Source organism: Lissotriton vulgaris, chromosome 10, assembly GCF_964263255.1.
Source record: "Lissotriton vulgaris chromosome 10, aLisVul1.2, whole genome shotgun sequence".
NCBI classification, from domain to species: domain Eukaryota; kingdom Metazoa; phylum Chordata; class Amphibia; order Caudata; family Salamandridae; genus Lissotriton; species Lissotriton vulgaris.
This window is the reverse complement of record NC_141698.1, coordinates 982,475,024-982,489,956: the sequence shown is the minus strand read 5'-3', so window position 1 is coordinate 982,489,956 and position 14,933 is coordinate 982,475,024.

Sequence of the window (14,933 nt, the reverse complement as noted above, 5' to 3'; positions counted from 1 at the left end):
GCGTCAAAATCTTGCGCCTGCTTCACAGCAAACCTTTCACATGGTGCTTTTTCCATGTGAAAGGACACATTACTGGAGTTGCGTCACTTTTGTGACGCACTCCAGCAATGCGTTACTTTTGTGTTTACAGATACGTCAGAAATACTGACATATCTGTAACTCCTTGCGAATTGATTAGTCATATATTAAATATGACATATCTGGAATGTCATAAGGAGTGCGTCCACAAAAGTGACGCATCGCTGTTTTCACGTAGCGATGCGTCACTTTTCAGAAATGAGGCCTCCAGTTTATTCACTGTGTCATAACTTTCTTTTCTAACACTCACCTTCTTTCATTCCTCCTACTTCACTTCCTTTCACCTCTCATACCTTTCTGTTCTTTCTTACTCATTCTCCTTTCAATTATCAATGCACTATATTTCACTTACTCTTCATTTTTTTAAGAATATAGCTCTTTGATGAGAATTGGAGGTAGTTCTGAAAAGAACTTTTGGTTTTCTTCTTTTAACTGAACAGGAACAAAAACAGGGAATGGAAACTGCTCAACAGGAGCAAAAAGAAAACAAAAAAATTAGGGGTGGGAAGGGCAGCAATGGTTCTCCAATGCTCGAACCATGAGCAGGACACTTTGCTCCCCATAGGTGAGGAGTTGATTGCAGTATCTGCATCTGAGGACCCCATGGTTAAATGCAGGTTGTATGTTTGCCACCTGCTCCTGCGATTGCTCTCTCCCAGAAGAAGTTGCTCCTCCGGTTGATGTAGAGGCCCCATCTCTGGGAACCTCTTGTGCCAGAGCCCTGACACTTTCCCGGGCAAAATTCTGGGGGTGCCTCCTCTCCACATGGCGAATCATGGTAAAGTTGCCAAAAGAGTACTTTTTTGGGGGGTTACCCCGTGACAGGACCTGTTTGCAGATCCTGCACTCCACTTTTGGTGCATTCACCTTTTTCTGGTCTGCTGGAAACTTAAAAAAATTCCAGATGAAATGCTCTTTGACCTTCGGCCGAGGAGGCTCTTCATCAATGAATTCAGGCTCATCTTCACTGCTGGATGGTCTGGCAGCCATGATTATCCAAGAAATATGCAAGAGCAAAAAGGCAGGTCTTTCAGTCACAAAAGTGAAAGAAGAAGTGAAGGAAATGGGTGGGGATTTCATTCATTGTAAAAAAAAACTGTTAGCAACCAATGAAAAGTGTTATTTTAGGGTCACATGACCCGACGCGTTTACGCTACGCGCTCCGGAGCACTTCCGGTGCGTTTACGCAGCGCGATCGTAGGCGCTTCCGGGGCGCAAACGTGGCGCGATCGTAGGCGCTTTTGCGTGCGTTTACGCGCCGCGAACGTAGGCGCTTCCGAGGGCACTTACGTTGCGCGCCGAAGTGACGTCATCAAACTTTTACCGAAATGCATAATCATTTTCCTTATTAAAAAAAACTAATTTTATTTGTATGGTACGAAATGTTTTGCATTATTATTAACTTTTCATTCATATTTTTTTTCACGAACGACAGTAGCGCTCTGGGTGCGCTTTCAGATGAGCTCACGGAAAAGCTTACCGGAGAGCTTAGCTGAAAGCTTCCCGGAGCGCGCACCCAGAGCGCAAAAGAAAAAAATTATATTAAAAAAATGAATACTTTAAAAAAAACAGCAAATTGTAAAAAAAAAAAAAAGGTTAGAAACTCGATATACAAAGGAATTAGCATTTAAAAAACCTATGAAATTCACTGAAAAAACCATAGGTTTCACACCAGTTATAGTTAGGAATTAGCATTTAAAAAACCTATTAAATTCACTGAAAAAACCATAGGTTTCACACCAGTTATAGTTAGGAATTAGCATTTAAAAAACCTATTAAATTCACTGAAAAAACCATAGGTTTCACACCAGTTATAGTTAGCTGGAAATTTTACTGATATAAAACCATTGAAATTCCCACGTTATAGTTAGATGGACTCACTATAACTTGCGCGTGCAATGCACTGCTGATGACGTCACATATTACATCACTCATGACATGGTCAGTGACATCACTCATGACATCACTGATGACACCATCCAGTGAATGTGTGTCTTTCTGAAAAATAAATTTGTTTTATATATGTATTTGTAAAGGTCGATGGAAGAATAAATGTTTAAATAAGTGTGTAAATGGATGTTTTTTTAAAAAAAAAATGGTTGTTTAACTGGCTTATTAAGTGTATCTTAGTGAATACATATATTAGCGAGTATTGTTTAAATATTTAAATGTTTGTATCAGTGTTTCTCTTTGTGTATAAGTGGCTGCAGGGGTTGGTGACTGACTCACTGTTTGTATGTGTTTTGAAGACAGCATATGTGCAGGACTGTATGGGTGGATGAGTGTGTATATGTGTGTGTTAGTGAGTGAATGACTGTCTCACTAGTGTCTTCATTAGTAACAACATATGTTTTAATCTAGAATATGTGAGTATTGATGTATATAAGTGAGTATAGTATATATAGTGAGAGATTGTAGGAGTTCCTGTTTGAATAAGTATGTGTTTCTATAAGTGATTGTTTAAGAGAGTAAGTATGTGTAAGTTTCCTTAGAAGTAAGGTGGTAGTGTGTGTATAAATGTATATGCAAATAAATGGATGTTCAATAGTTTATTTGCATGTGTGAGTATGTGTGTGAGTAACTTTTGGATGACAGCTGATGTGTAACAGGATGTATAGGTGTATCACTACATATGATGAGTGACTATATATATGAGTGACTATATAGAACTGTTGGTGAATGAGTGGATGTGTATATAGATGGTGGAATTACTGAATTGGTTGTTGTTACTGGTTTGGGTATCTCCATTTTTTTGAAAATGTTTGTTTCTATTTTTGAATATGTGTTTCAAGCGTTACATTACACTGAAATTAGGTCTGTCACTCTGTCACAAGGATGGTGTCATCAGTGATGTCATGAGTGATGTCACTGACCATGTCATGAGTGATGTAATATGTGACGTCATCAGCAGTGCATTGCACGCGCAAGTTATAGTGAGTCCATCTAACTATAACGTGGGAATTTCAATGGTTTTATATCAGTAAAATTTCCAGCTAACTATAACTGGTGTGAAACCTATGGTTTTTTCAGTGAATTTAATAGGTTTTTTAAATGCTAATTCCTAACTATAACTGGTGTGAAACCTATGGTTTTTTCAGTGAATATATATATATATATATATATATATATATAAATAGTCATGTGATCAAGCCACTTCGGTGGTGAAACGCGTTATGGCGGACTTTTGAAGGAATAAAACGCTACAAGCCTTTTTGCACTTACTTTGGGCTCGTGTCTGCTTCTTTGGTGCTGGATGGAACTTTGTCGTTGCACCCAATCTGTGTCAGCAGCTCTTCAGATATATATATATATATATATATATATACCAACAACTTGCCCTAAGCAGTTCATGAGGCACCGCAGCTTATTCAACCATCCGGTTTATTCAAGGGCATAACAACAGCTACAATTGCAGGCTAACATCGGGTGCCGACGCGTTTCGAGGCAGAAAGCCTCTTCTTCATGGGCAGCTTGAGTTGAAGTTCACAGAATTAATTTGACCACTATAAGATGGCGCCCACGATGACTAGTATACCTCGTGGGTCAGTTTTTCATGTTTTGTAAGAAATGCATTTAAAAATGGCTAACTTCATTTTCACTGTGTGTGATCAAGCACTCATGGAGTGCGAAACGCGTCACGTAGGGCTTATGACGTGAATAAACCCTACCCTTTGTTGGTAACCCGGCTGGAGTGTTGTGGATTATTGCACCTGAGAGCACACTTGGAACTCCGTTTTTCCGCGATTATATATATATATATTACCTACTGGCTATAGCCAGTAGGTATATATAGTTAGGATTTTTTCCCTATGGGATTTTTGAAAATTCTATGTCTAATAACTTTGGCGTTTGTGGACGGAATCGGCTGAAATTTTCAGGAAAATGGCACATTTTGTTTCTGAGCAGCCCTTGAAAATTTGGGGGGGTTTCGTCGAGGGGGGGCCGAGAAAAAAGGGGGGTCCCAAAACACGTTTTTCCCATGTTAATTTCCATAGGGCGGTTGGACTCACTTTTAGCTCGAACGGCTGAATGGATTTGCACGAAACTTGGCAAAATTGTAGGGACTGTTAGCCCGATGTGCCTTTGCTAGGTCTCAATATATGTGCTCCAGTAGTTTTTGAGAAATTAACGTTCAAAACAAGATATATATCTGTAACAGCGCTCCAGGCTGCGCTCCGGTTCGCTTACTTTTCGCGAAACGGAACTTTGCGTGCAGAAAGCTGATTGGCTCTCCGGTGTCTGTCAACATTCTAAACAGTCCGGAGCGGCCGCCATCTTATCTCTCGGTAGGATCGAGAGAGAAGAAGAGGTGAAAAACGAAGGGGGAATTTAATGAAAGGGGGCAAGGTATACCCCTCTTGACCCCCTAGGAATGTTGTTGGGGTTATTAAAGGGTCCCGTGGGGAAAATTAAAAAAAAATGATTTTTCACGGTAGAAGCGCTTCCCGGGCCGCGAACTGGGCCGCAAACTGGTAGCGAAACGGGAATTTGCCATTTTGTGCTTCGTTAATTAAATTACTAGGTATAAGGGGGTGCGGGAGACGTATCCTAATCCCCTATGTTTCCTGAGGGTGGCTGAGGAGGCTCATATATGTTGATACATCTCTTCCAGCGGCTGTGTGTGAGCTTTTTTTTTTTTTTGCTGCGTGACAGTCCGGAGCGGCCGCCATCTTATCTCTCGGTAGGATCGAGAGAGAAGAAGAGGTAAAAAACGAAGGGGGAATTTAATGAAAGGGGGCAAGGTATACCCCTCTTGACCTCCTAGGAATGTTGTTGGGGTTATTAAAGGGTCCCGTGGGGAAAATAAAAAAAAAATGATTTTTCACGGTAGAAGCGCTTCACGGGCCGCGAACTGGGCCGCAAACTGGTAGCGAAACGGGAATTCGCCATTTTGTGCTTCGTTTTAATTAAATTACTAGGTATAAGAGGGTGCGGGAGACGTATCCTAATCCCCTATGTTTCCTGAGGGTGGCTGAGGAGGCTCATATATGTTGATACATCTCTTCCAGCGGCTGTGCGTGAGCTTTTTTTTTTTTTGCTGCGTGACGTCTGTTAACGTTCGATTCGATGGAAATCAGGAAGTGTTGACCGCCAATTTGTCACTGCGATAAAATATTTTGTTATAAATGAATCCTTATTGATAAACATTGTCTGCGCCATCTTGCCTTTTTTCCAATGCCACAATTTTGTCGTGCACGGCAGCCATTTTAGATGCCAGGCTGGTCCCAGGCTATCACCTACCCCTGCGGATGTAGTTTATGGCCCCAGCTGTAGAGAAACCAGACATGCCAACCCTCCCGATTCAGGCGTGAGACTACTGATTTCAGTGCTAGTCTCCCGCCTCCCGATTTCTGCAAGCAAAAACCCGGGGGCATATTACGAACAACTAGCGATAATTTTTGTCTCTAACTTGTTTAGAGACAAAAATTATCGCTGCACATCGGCGATTTTTATCGCAGATAAACCTTGCTATTATCACAGAAAAGTCAGCGATATTCATGTATTATCGAGCAAATGCTCTTAGCCATGTTATCCACCTCCCATTGGATAACATGGCTAAGAACTGCTCAGGGCAGGTGTTAGCTTTTGGAGATATTCGCGCTTAGCGCGAATATCTCCAAAAGTTGGTAATAGGAGATAGCGATGTTAGGGACTGTTTACAGTCGCTAACATCTTGGCACGCCCACTTTGCATGTCATTAGTGATAAGTATCACTGACATGCAAAGCGGGGCCCAAGATGGTCGCTATCTCCTTTTAGCTGTCACTAACTGGTGTTAGCGACAGCTTGGTAATAGGGAGATAATTTTATCTCCGCTTTCATGGCTTTTAAAGCCAAAAAAGCGGAGATAAACCCCCTTGATAATATGCCCCACGATTCCTCGGGGGTTTCAGCTGACAGGGCTTGGTATTGTGTTACGTGGTAATTTTTCCAGGAAACGTCAGAGGGTCGATGCAGGGGTTCTAGAAGAGGTGATAAACCATTTAAGCCTCATGAACAAGCGCATGGTCTTTTAAAGATTTGTGAAGTACTCGGGGCGGCGGTGTGTGTGTGCCCTCTTTCAGGAGCGGGCGGGGGGGCACTGCCAGCAACTTGCCAGGTCAGGTAGTGTTCAACACGTGCATCACCCTTTCTCTGCCTGCTATTGCGCTCCATGCTTCGGAAAGGTAAGAAAAAGAACGTACATTTGAGTTTGAAATGTCCGATCCTGCAGCAGCACACTTCCAAAGCCCACACATGACAATAACCCGATTCAAGGCCCCATTCACCCGTTTTAAAAAAAATATATAAACACTCCAACAAAGTAAGATTATAAAACTTTATTAACTTTTAAATATAATGAACGGAACAAAAACTGTAAAAACATTTAAACATTTTTCACCCAAAAAAGCAACAATGGTCAGAAGCTGTCTTTTGTGCGAATAGTCCCAAGGCAGCACAACGTGCAGAGTTCTGGACGGCACCCAGGTGATGTCGCCTGGGTGCCGCACTGGTTTTGGGATCCTACAATGCTGCTCCGAAAATTGGCGTGGGGCGTCCCGGGTGGTGCGGGGGGAGGCCTCGTCAGTAGCGGTCTGTTGTGCGAATAGTCCCAAGGCAGCAGAACGCGCTGAGATGTTGATGGCACCCAGGTGATGTCCAGTAAACTGCCGCACTGGTTTTGGTATCCTACAATGCTGCTCCGAAAATTGGCGTGGGGCGGCCCGGGGGGGGGGGGCGTGGGGGAGGCGGCGTGAACGGGCCTCCCCAGGTGGCGGCCATCCAGCTGAGTTGCGCCCGCTCTTGCGGCTACAGCGTCTCGCTCACCATGTTGTTGAGTTGCTCCCACTCTTGCAGTGCAGCGATAGGCGGCTTCCACATGACTCTTAAAATGGCGGACGGCTCTTCGGTTTTGGGCCTGGCCCACTGAAATGGCCCTGGGACACCTTGGAACTCGGACGCTTGCCTGCTAGGGCTTGGGCTCCATTCTCGAAAAGCGTCCCCTCAGCCGTGAAGATTCTACAAAAGTCTTGGGGGCCCCCGACTCCCGCAGGCTTCCGGTGGGGAGCGGCTGCCATGATTGCTCGCGGAATGACCACGACGGAGCCACGAGATGGTGGTGCTCTCATGTTGACGCCAGCTTCAGTCTGAATGATCCAGAAACAAGGTGGGGCTTTCATCGTTTGGGGAAAAAAAATGTTCTAAACCAATGAAAAGTGTTATTTTTAGGTCATATGACCAAGCCTTCCATCTTTAGGAAACCAAAAGTAAAATGAACCAATGAAAAGTTTTATAAACAAGTCACATGACCTGTTATGCGGCATAGGGCTACAAAAAGCGTAGAAAATCCGTTGGCACGTGAGGCGGCATCAGTAGCGGACCGATGTGCGAATAGGCCGAAGGCAGCACAACGCGCCGAGATCCGGATGGCACCGAGGTGGTGTCCAGCAAATTGCCGCACTGGTGTGGCCATCCTACAATGCTGCGCCGAAAGACGGCGTGTCCAGCTGAGTTGCGGTCACTCTTGCGGTACAGTGAATCGAACGCGCCGAGATCCGGATGGCACCGAGGTGGTGTCCAGCAAGTTGCCGCACTGGTGTGGCCATCCTACAATGCTGCGCCGAAAGACGGCGTGTCCAGCTGAGTTCCGGTCAGTTTTGCGGTACAGTGACTCGAACGCGCCGAGATCCGGATGGCACCGAGGTGGTGTCCAGCAAGTTGCCGCACTGGTGTGGCCATCCTACAATGCTGCGCCGAAAGTCGGCGTGGGGTGCCCCGTTGGCTTATGAGGTGATGTCAGTAGTGGACCGATGTGTGAATAGGTCGGAACCAGCACAAGGCGCCAAGATCCGAATGGCAAGTCCTGGATGTTGAGTGCCTTAGTTGAGAGTTCTGAGCAGTGCTTGTAAGACTGTCTGAAGCTTATTTGCACCTGCTGCAGCTTCACTATTGCCCTGGTGTGGCCAAAGGTCGCACATGACATAGGCGGCCGGCTCCCGAGGTCCGGCGGAACTTTTTTCCTTTTCCTTTCTGCTTCTTTTCCTACAATCCGTTTCATCTGAAGACACGACCAGGTCCCTGAATGTGTGCAGGGGGACGCTATTGATTGAATGAAAATGGTGGCTTGACACAAAGCTGACTCAAGCGTTGCTGTTGATGCTATACAGACAAAAATTGGCTTTCAGTTTGTACATTCTTCAGGATTTTTTTTCCATCCAAGGCTGATTGAGAGTTTGTAGAAAAATGGCTTCAGATTTTCCACATACTACTCTTCAACATTCTTCCTAAATGTAACAATGTGAAACTCACTAGGAGAACGGCTGTTTCTGTTTCCTTTCAAAATGCTGCCAACAATATTTTCTGAATGGAAGACACCATCTTGTAGCATACAGGGCCGAAAGGGGTTCTGGTCTGGCCGATGGTTGGTGGAGACATTTTGACTATATCTTGGACCTGCCCGGCCTCGCCCAAAATGGCGCCGGTATAAATGGGACTCGTAACTCCTTGCCCGCAAATGTATATCTAGAAAATTTTATTGTAAGTGGCCCTGTCTTATTTTAATTACAAAATGTACGTCCACCGATTCCGCAACTGTTAGACACCTTAGTTCTTCCAACCTAATGGCCCGCTCGTTACGTTCCTCTACAGTGTAAATGTCTCCTCATCATATACGATTTCAGTTTGCTCCGTGGCCGGCCCACGTGGTTATAGGCCCGTATTTGTATACTGACATTTTCACAATAAAGGTTTTTAAAACAAAACACGGTAGTAGTATTTACATTGGTAAAGTTTTTACTTTTAGTCACTGTTTTCGAATCAGTAAAAGGCAAGTGAAATAAAGCAGTCCAATTACATGACGGATAAAAGGTATAATATGTAGGAACGCAGTAAAGATAAATGGTCAAGGGCAGTTGTGTTTTTCATTTCTGCAACATAAAGTGATCGATAAGAATCTGATAATCAGGCGTATCGGCGACTAAGACAGCAGGCCGAGTCTCTTTTACTCAACGGCTCCGTCATGGAACGAAGAAACACCCTTTTTCTCGAAAAAGGAATATATTTTACTTGCAGGACAGTTGTAAATTTTCCGGGAAAGTACATTAGCCTGGAATATTATAACATATGTTTAAAAAAAAATAATGTTCGAAAACAATAAAAAGCGTAATTTTTAGGTCATATGACCAAGCTTTTCATCATTAAAATAACAAAAGTAAAATTAACCAATGAAAAGTTTTATTAACAAGTCACATGACCTGTTATGCTTACGTTACGCGCTGCGCACCGCGCCTCGGATCACTTCCGGGTGCGCTAACGCGGCGTGTCATATAACGCATTACGCGACAACGTAGGTCAAGAATATAGTCAAAATGTCTCCACCAACCAGCGTTCGGAACACAACCCCTTTCAGCAGTCCAAAAAGTTCTGTTAAATGACAACAGAGGGGACAGGCAACAAGAACCATCAGTCAAAGAGGGGAGGGCAAGTTCTTCTCTTCCGGGTCATGTTGGGGCGCTACCGGAACTGATCGAATTGGTAGTCTACAGTGTTTCTGGATGTTTCAGACTAAAGCTGGCGTCAGCATGAGAGCACTACCATCTCGTAGCTCCGTCGTGGCCATTTCACGAGCAGACATGGCAGCCGCTCCCCACCAGAAGCCTGCGGGAGTCGGGGGCCCCCAAGACTTTTGTAGAATCTTCACGGCTGAGGGGACGTTTTCGAGAATGGGACCCAAGCCCTATCAGGGAAGCGTCCGAGTTCAAAGGTGTCCCAGGGCCATTTCAGTGGACCAGGCCCAAAACCGAAGAGCCGGCCGCCATTTTGAGAGTCCTGTGGCAGCCGCCTATCGCTGCACCGCAAGAGCGGGAGCAACTCAACTACATGGTGAGCGAGACCCTGTAGTCGCAAGAGCGGGCGGTAAACAGCTGAATGGCGGAAGAGGCACAGTGTAGCAAAAGCGGGCGGAATGGCAACTGAAACGGTAAAGGGGCGCCCCACTACAGCGTGTCTTCAGGTCAAACGGATTGTGGGACAAGGTCCAGAATAGAAGAGTCATCAAAAGGCAAAAAGTTCCGCCGGACCCCGAGAGCCGGCCGCCTATGTCGGGGGCGATCTCAGGCTACACCGGTGCTATAAGACTTGGGGAGGGGGTCGGAGCCAAGTGTCTTCTTCGAGTCCATGGCCATCACACCGCCCCTCGGGGGCCTCCGTCAAGCTGTTTAGGAAGGTTTCATATCACATTGTTTTCAAATGCAGTCAGGTCCACAAACGACACTCACTTACTTTGAGAATAGTGAAGCTGCAGTAGGTGGAAATAAGCTTCAGACAGTGTTACAAGCGCTGCTCAGAACTCTGAACTATGGCACCCAACATCCAGAACTTATGCCATTTGAGAATGGCAGTGACATTGAAGCAACTCAGGGACCAAAACCATTAACGTACTTTCACGTATGAAAATCTTACTTGGGGAGGGGGCAGGAGCGAAGCGCCCCCTCCCAGTCCGCGCCACCACACCGTATGTTGAAAATCTGAAGCCATCGTTCTACAAAGTCAACCAACCTTGGATTGAAAAATCTAGAAAAATGTACAAACTGAAAACCAGTTTTGGTCTGCATAGCATCAGTAGCAACGCTATCAGAGTGCATGAGTTTCATGCTCGATCGATTGAGCTAGCCGGATCGGGCAATAAAAAGTATAAAATAGTTATGTAAATAGTTATTTAATAAAATGTTTTACCCTGTTTCTTTGCTGGTGTGTTGTCTATATTTTTAATATTTGCATAGGGTTTGTCGTTATTTTGGGCGGGGTGGGTGACGGAGTCGAGCTGTCTTGCAGCCCTCATGGTGTGGAGCTAAGTTCATCTCACTATTTTCGTATTTCTCATGAAGGGTTGTTCCTAATATTTCTATTTTAGCGAGGTCAAAAAGAGATCCAATTAGTTGCCTACTGATTTTGCTCGATTACTTTTATTTTTTTACACGATTTTTCACTATCTGCAAAGACTAAACAGAGTATTGCGACTTTGTGCTTGTTTGTAAATAGAGAATGAACCAAGGAGAATCAATTGTAAAACAGTAAATGCTTGGATAACAATCAATCAAATGGAGAGACAAGCAGGTACGACGGATTACAACGGGGGTAAAGGTCTGCGTTAACTACCGTTCACTATCTGCAAAGAGAGCGTACTACTAAGAGAAAAGAGGGGAGGGGGGGGTGCAGCGTTCAAAGCACATCAGCGTGCATAAATACGAAAATGTTTTTATCTATCACGTACTTGACATTTTAAAGCTTTTCATATTTGCTATTAAAAAACCATTGAAATTCACTGAAAAAACCATAGGTTATAGTCGATATATAGTTAGGAATTTGCATTTACAAAACCTTGAAAATTCAATGAAAAAACCATTGGTTTTAGGCCATATATAGTTAGGGATTTGCATTTACAAAACCTTATTTTACTCGCATAAAACCATTGAAATTCCATATATAGTTAGATGCGCTAACTATATATCGCGCACCCGCAATCCACTGCTGATGATGTCACATATTACATCATTCATGACATGGTCAGTGACATCACCGATGACATCACTGATGACAACTCAAATGACATCACTGATGACATCTCAAATGACATCACTGATGACAACTCAAATGACATCACTGACAACATCACAGATGACATCATTCATGTGTTAATACGATGAACCTCTACAGACTCTGATATATCCTTAGATACACTCAGTGAAAACAGACACTCACAGACTGTCACTCATCCATGGAGTTACTCATACACCTAGACAGTCATGCAAAGAATCAAACACACCTCCAATTCCTCAACTATACAGTTATACACACCTTACTTATTGAAACATATTCTAATACATATTTACTCTCTTATACAATCCTTGATACATGTTCACAATGATCCATACAGCCACTCACACATTCACTGGCTGTTATGCACAGGTATTTATATATGTTAACTCTCACATGTACTGTGTTTTACATATGTACTTACTTTGACATGTAGCACTGAGATATCCATTCACTCACCAATACACTCATGCACACAGTCAACCGCCCATATAGCTGTTTCCACATGCACTCTTGAACTCATACACCTAGTGAATCAACTGCTTACACATCTATGCACAGAGTCACACACCTCCCAGCCACCCACACACATACTCAGTCTCCCATACAAATACTTGAGCAACCAATCAATAACCCATATAGTTATTTATATAGCTACTGATCAACACATGCAGCAGTTTACAGAACAACAGATATAATGATACACAAATTAATACAGTTTAATCACTAACCCATGCACTCAGTGAGACACATTTAATCACTCCCTCATACAATCAGTCATGCACCTACTAAATCCTTCATCCAGACATTTATACATCCACTCATTCTTCAATATGTAAGACATATTTTAACTTTACAGAAACATACAGTCACTGGATGTTGTCATCAGTGATGTCATTTGAGTTGTCATCAGTGATGTCATCAGTGATGTCACTGACCATGTCATGAATGATGTAATATGTGACATCATCAGCAGTGGATTGCGGGTGCGCGATATATAGTTAGCGCATCTAACTATATATGGAATTTCAATGGTTTTATGCGAGTAAAATAAGGTTTTGTAAATGCAAATCCCTAACTATATATGGCCTAAAACCAATGGTTTTTTCATTGAATTTTCAAGGTTTTGTAAATGCAAATTCCTAACTATATATCGACTATAACCTATGGTTTTTTCAGTGAATATATATATATATATATATATATATATATATATATACCAACAACTTGCCCTAAGCAGTTCATGAGGCACCGCAGCTTATTCAACCATCCGGTTTATTCAAGGGCATAACAACAGCTACAATTGCAGGCTAACATCGGGTGCCGACGCGTTTCGAGGCAGAAAGCCTCTTCTTCATGGGCAGCTTGAGCTGAAGTTCACAGAAGGCTCGGCATGCTGATTTTTATCCCCGCCCACCAGGGGCATTGCTAAGTGCTACACAGTAAGTTGCAGCATGCTGGGAAAGGTAGTCCATTTCTAACAAGCTAATTTTAAACCCTCAGTGGGTTCCATGACATTCAAATTGAAGCTATATTGTTTTCCTTTAGTAGGAGTCTGAAAATGAGCGTTGTTATTTTCTCCACCGAATACGCTGCGCTGATTACCAGGCGTGGAGTCTTTCCTGCCGCAGCCTCTACCACAGTCTTGGGATGGTGCTGTCCTGCGCGGTTGACTAATAAAACAAGGTACCCCAAACAGTTTGCTGAGGACCGTGGGGAATTATGCTTTAGAAGACAAGGGTCATCAGCTTATCAAAATTAAGAGTGTGAATGAAATATAGGCCATGATAGGAAACTATATTTGTCCTCTGTCCAGCCGGACAGGGTATTTAATTAAACACGGTGAATAAAACACCTGTATAAATGGTAAATCTCTGTTTCCAATGATTTTAATGTTTCCGTGGCTATGTCGATACCTAAGATTAACCAGTGTCGGGAGCAGGTGGTCCCTATATAACTGAAGTTGGTAATATATTAGGGATAGTCGGTAAATATACCGGGGATGTTTCGTACCTGGAGGCCCAATGGGATCACCTCGGCCTTCAGATAGTCAGTTAACATTAAAATCATTAACTCCAATTGTACCTGTTTTTTGCGAAGTTTCTCTAGTTGCTCGGGCAAAGGGCTATTGACTACATTGGGTGTATCAGGAGTGTCTGAGAGGAGAGAAGGTCTCTGGCAAAGTTGTTTGATATAATCATCAGTGTACAAAGGTGCGTGTTTGGACATGTCAAGTCGTGGGAGTGAGAGGGTAGGAGTAAGGGAGTTTCCGATTTAGGAACCACATAGCGCAACCACCTCTGCCCCAGGACACTGTAGGAATGCACACGTTTGCTTGGTCACTCGAAGGTCGCCGAAAATTAAAAATTAAATGGAGTCTCATAGACCTTATTATTTTATTAATAAGAAATCCTATTTCTATATCCATTGTGGTCTCTTAATCTAACTAAAATGGTTGTGTATTGGAGATTCAATGTATTGACACCAGTCTCTAACGCACCCGGTTATGAAAACCCAATACCTTCAACTTGTTTCAGACACTAAATAGTACACGTTAAGCCGATTCCGAATAAATGTACAAAGTAGTTGGACAGTCTAACTCGTTGAGTTATCACCTTTTAATTTAGCCATTGGCTATTCCCTTTCTTGTTTCTTCTTTTTTCCCTCTTCCTCCACAACAGGCGGTTGTATCACAATTACAGGCAGGCAAATGTTGTCAATTTTAGTTCTGATGATAATCCTGTGTAATTAGAGCAAAAAGGGATCGAACCGTCAACTTTATATAGTGCTTTCACAACCTAGCTATTGTGCTTTACTCTAGTTTGTTTAGTGCTGTCTGGCATATACTTTAATTGAACATTGATTTAACCCCTTCAGCGCTGCGTGAATTCTGCTGCGGTGCTGAAGGTTCTAAAGAACCAATGAAACCATGACGGAACAGCTCCGTCATAAGCACAGGCCAACCGACGCTTCCGTCATGAGCATGGAAGGGGTTAAAAGTGGCCAGCACTGCTCTTTCTTTGCCTGTGAAATCTTTTTTCTTATTCTTTCGTATGTTTTCTTATGTGTTGTGTGTCCTTCGTGAGTAAGGTACAGGACTGTGCCTAAAACCATTTATACAAGTGTTTTTTCATTGTGTTTAAATAAATACCTTGTCCGGCTGGACAGAGGACAAATATAGTTTCCTATCATGGCCTATATTTCATTCACACTCTTAATTTTGATAAGCTGATGACCCTTGTCTTCTAAAGCAGTCCTGCGCTGTTGAGCCATCGCGTTCCT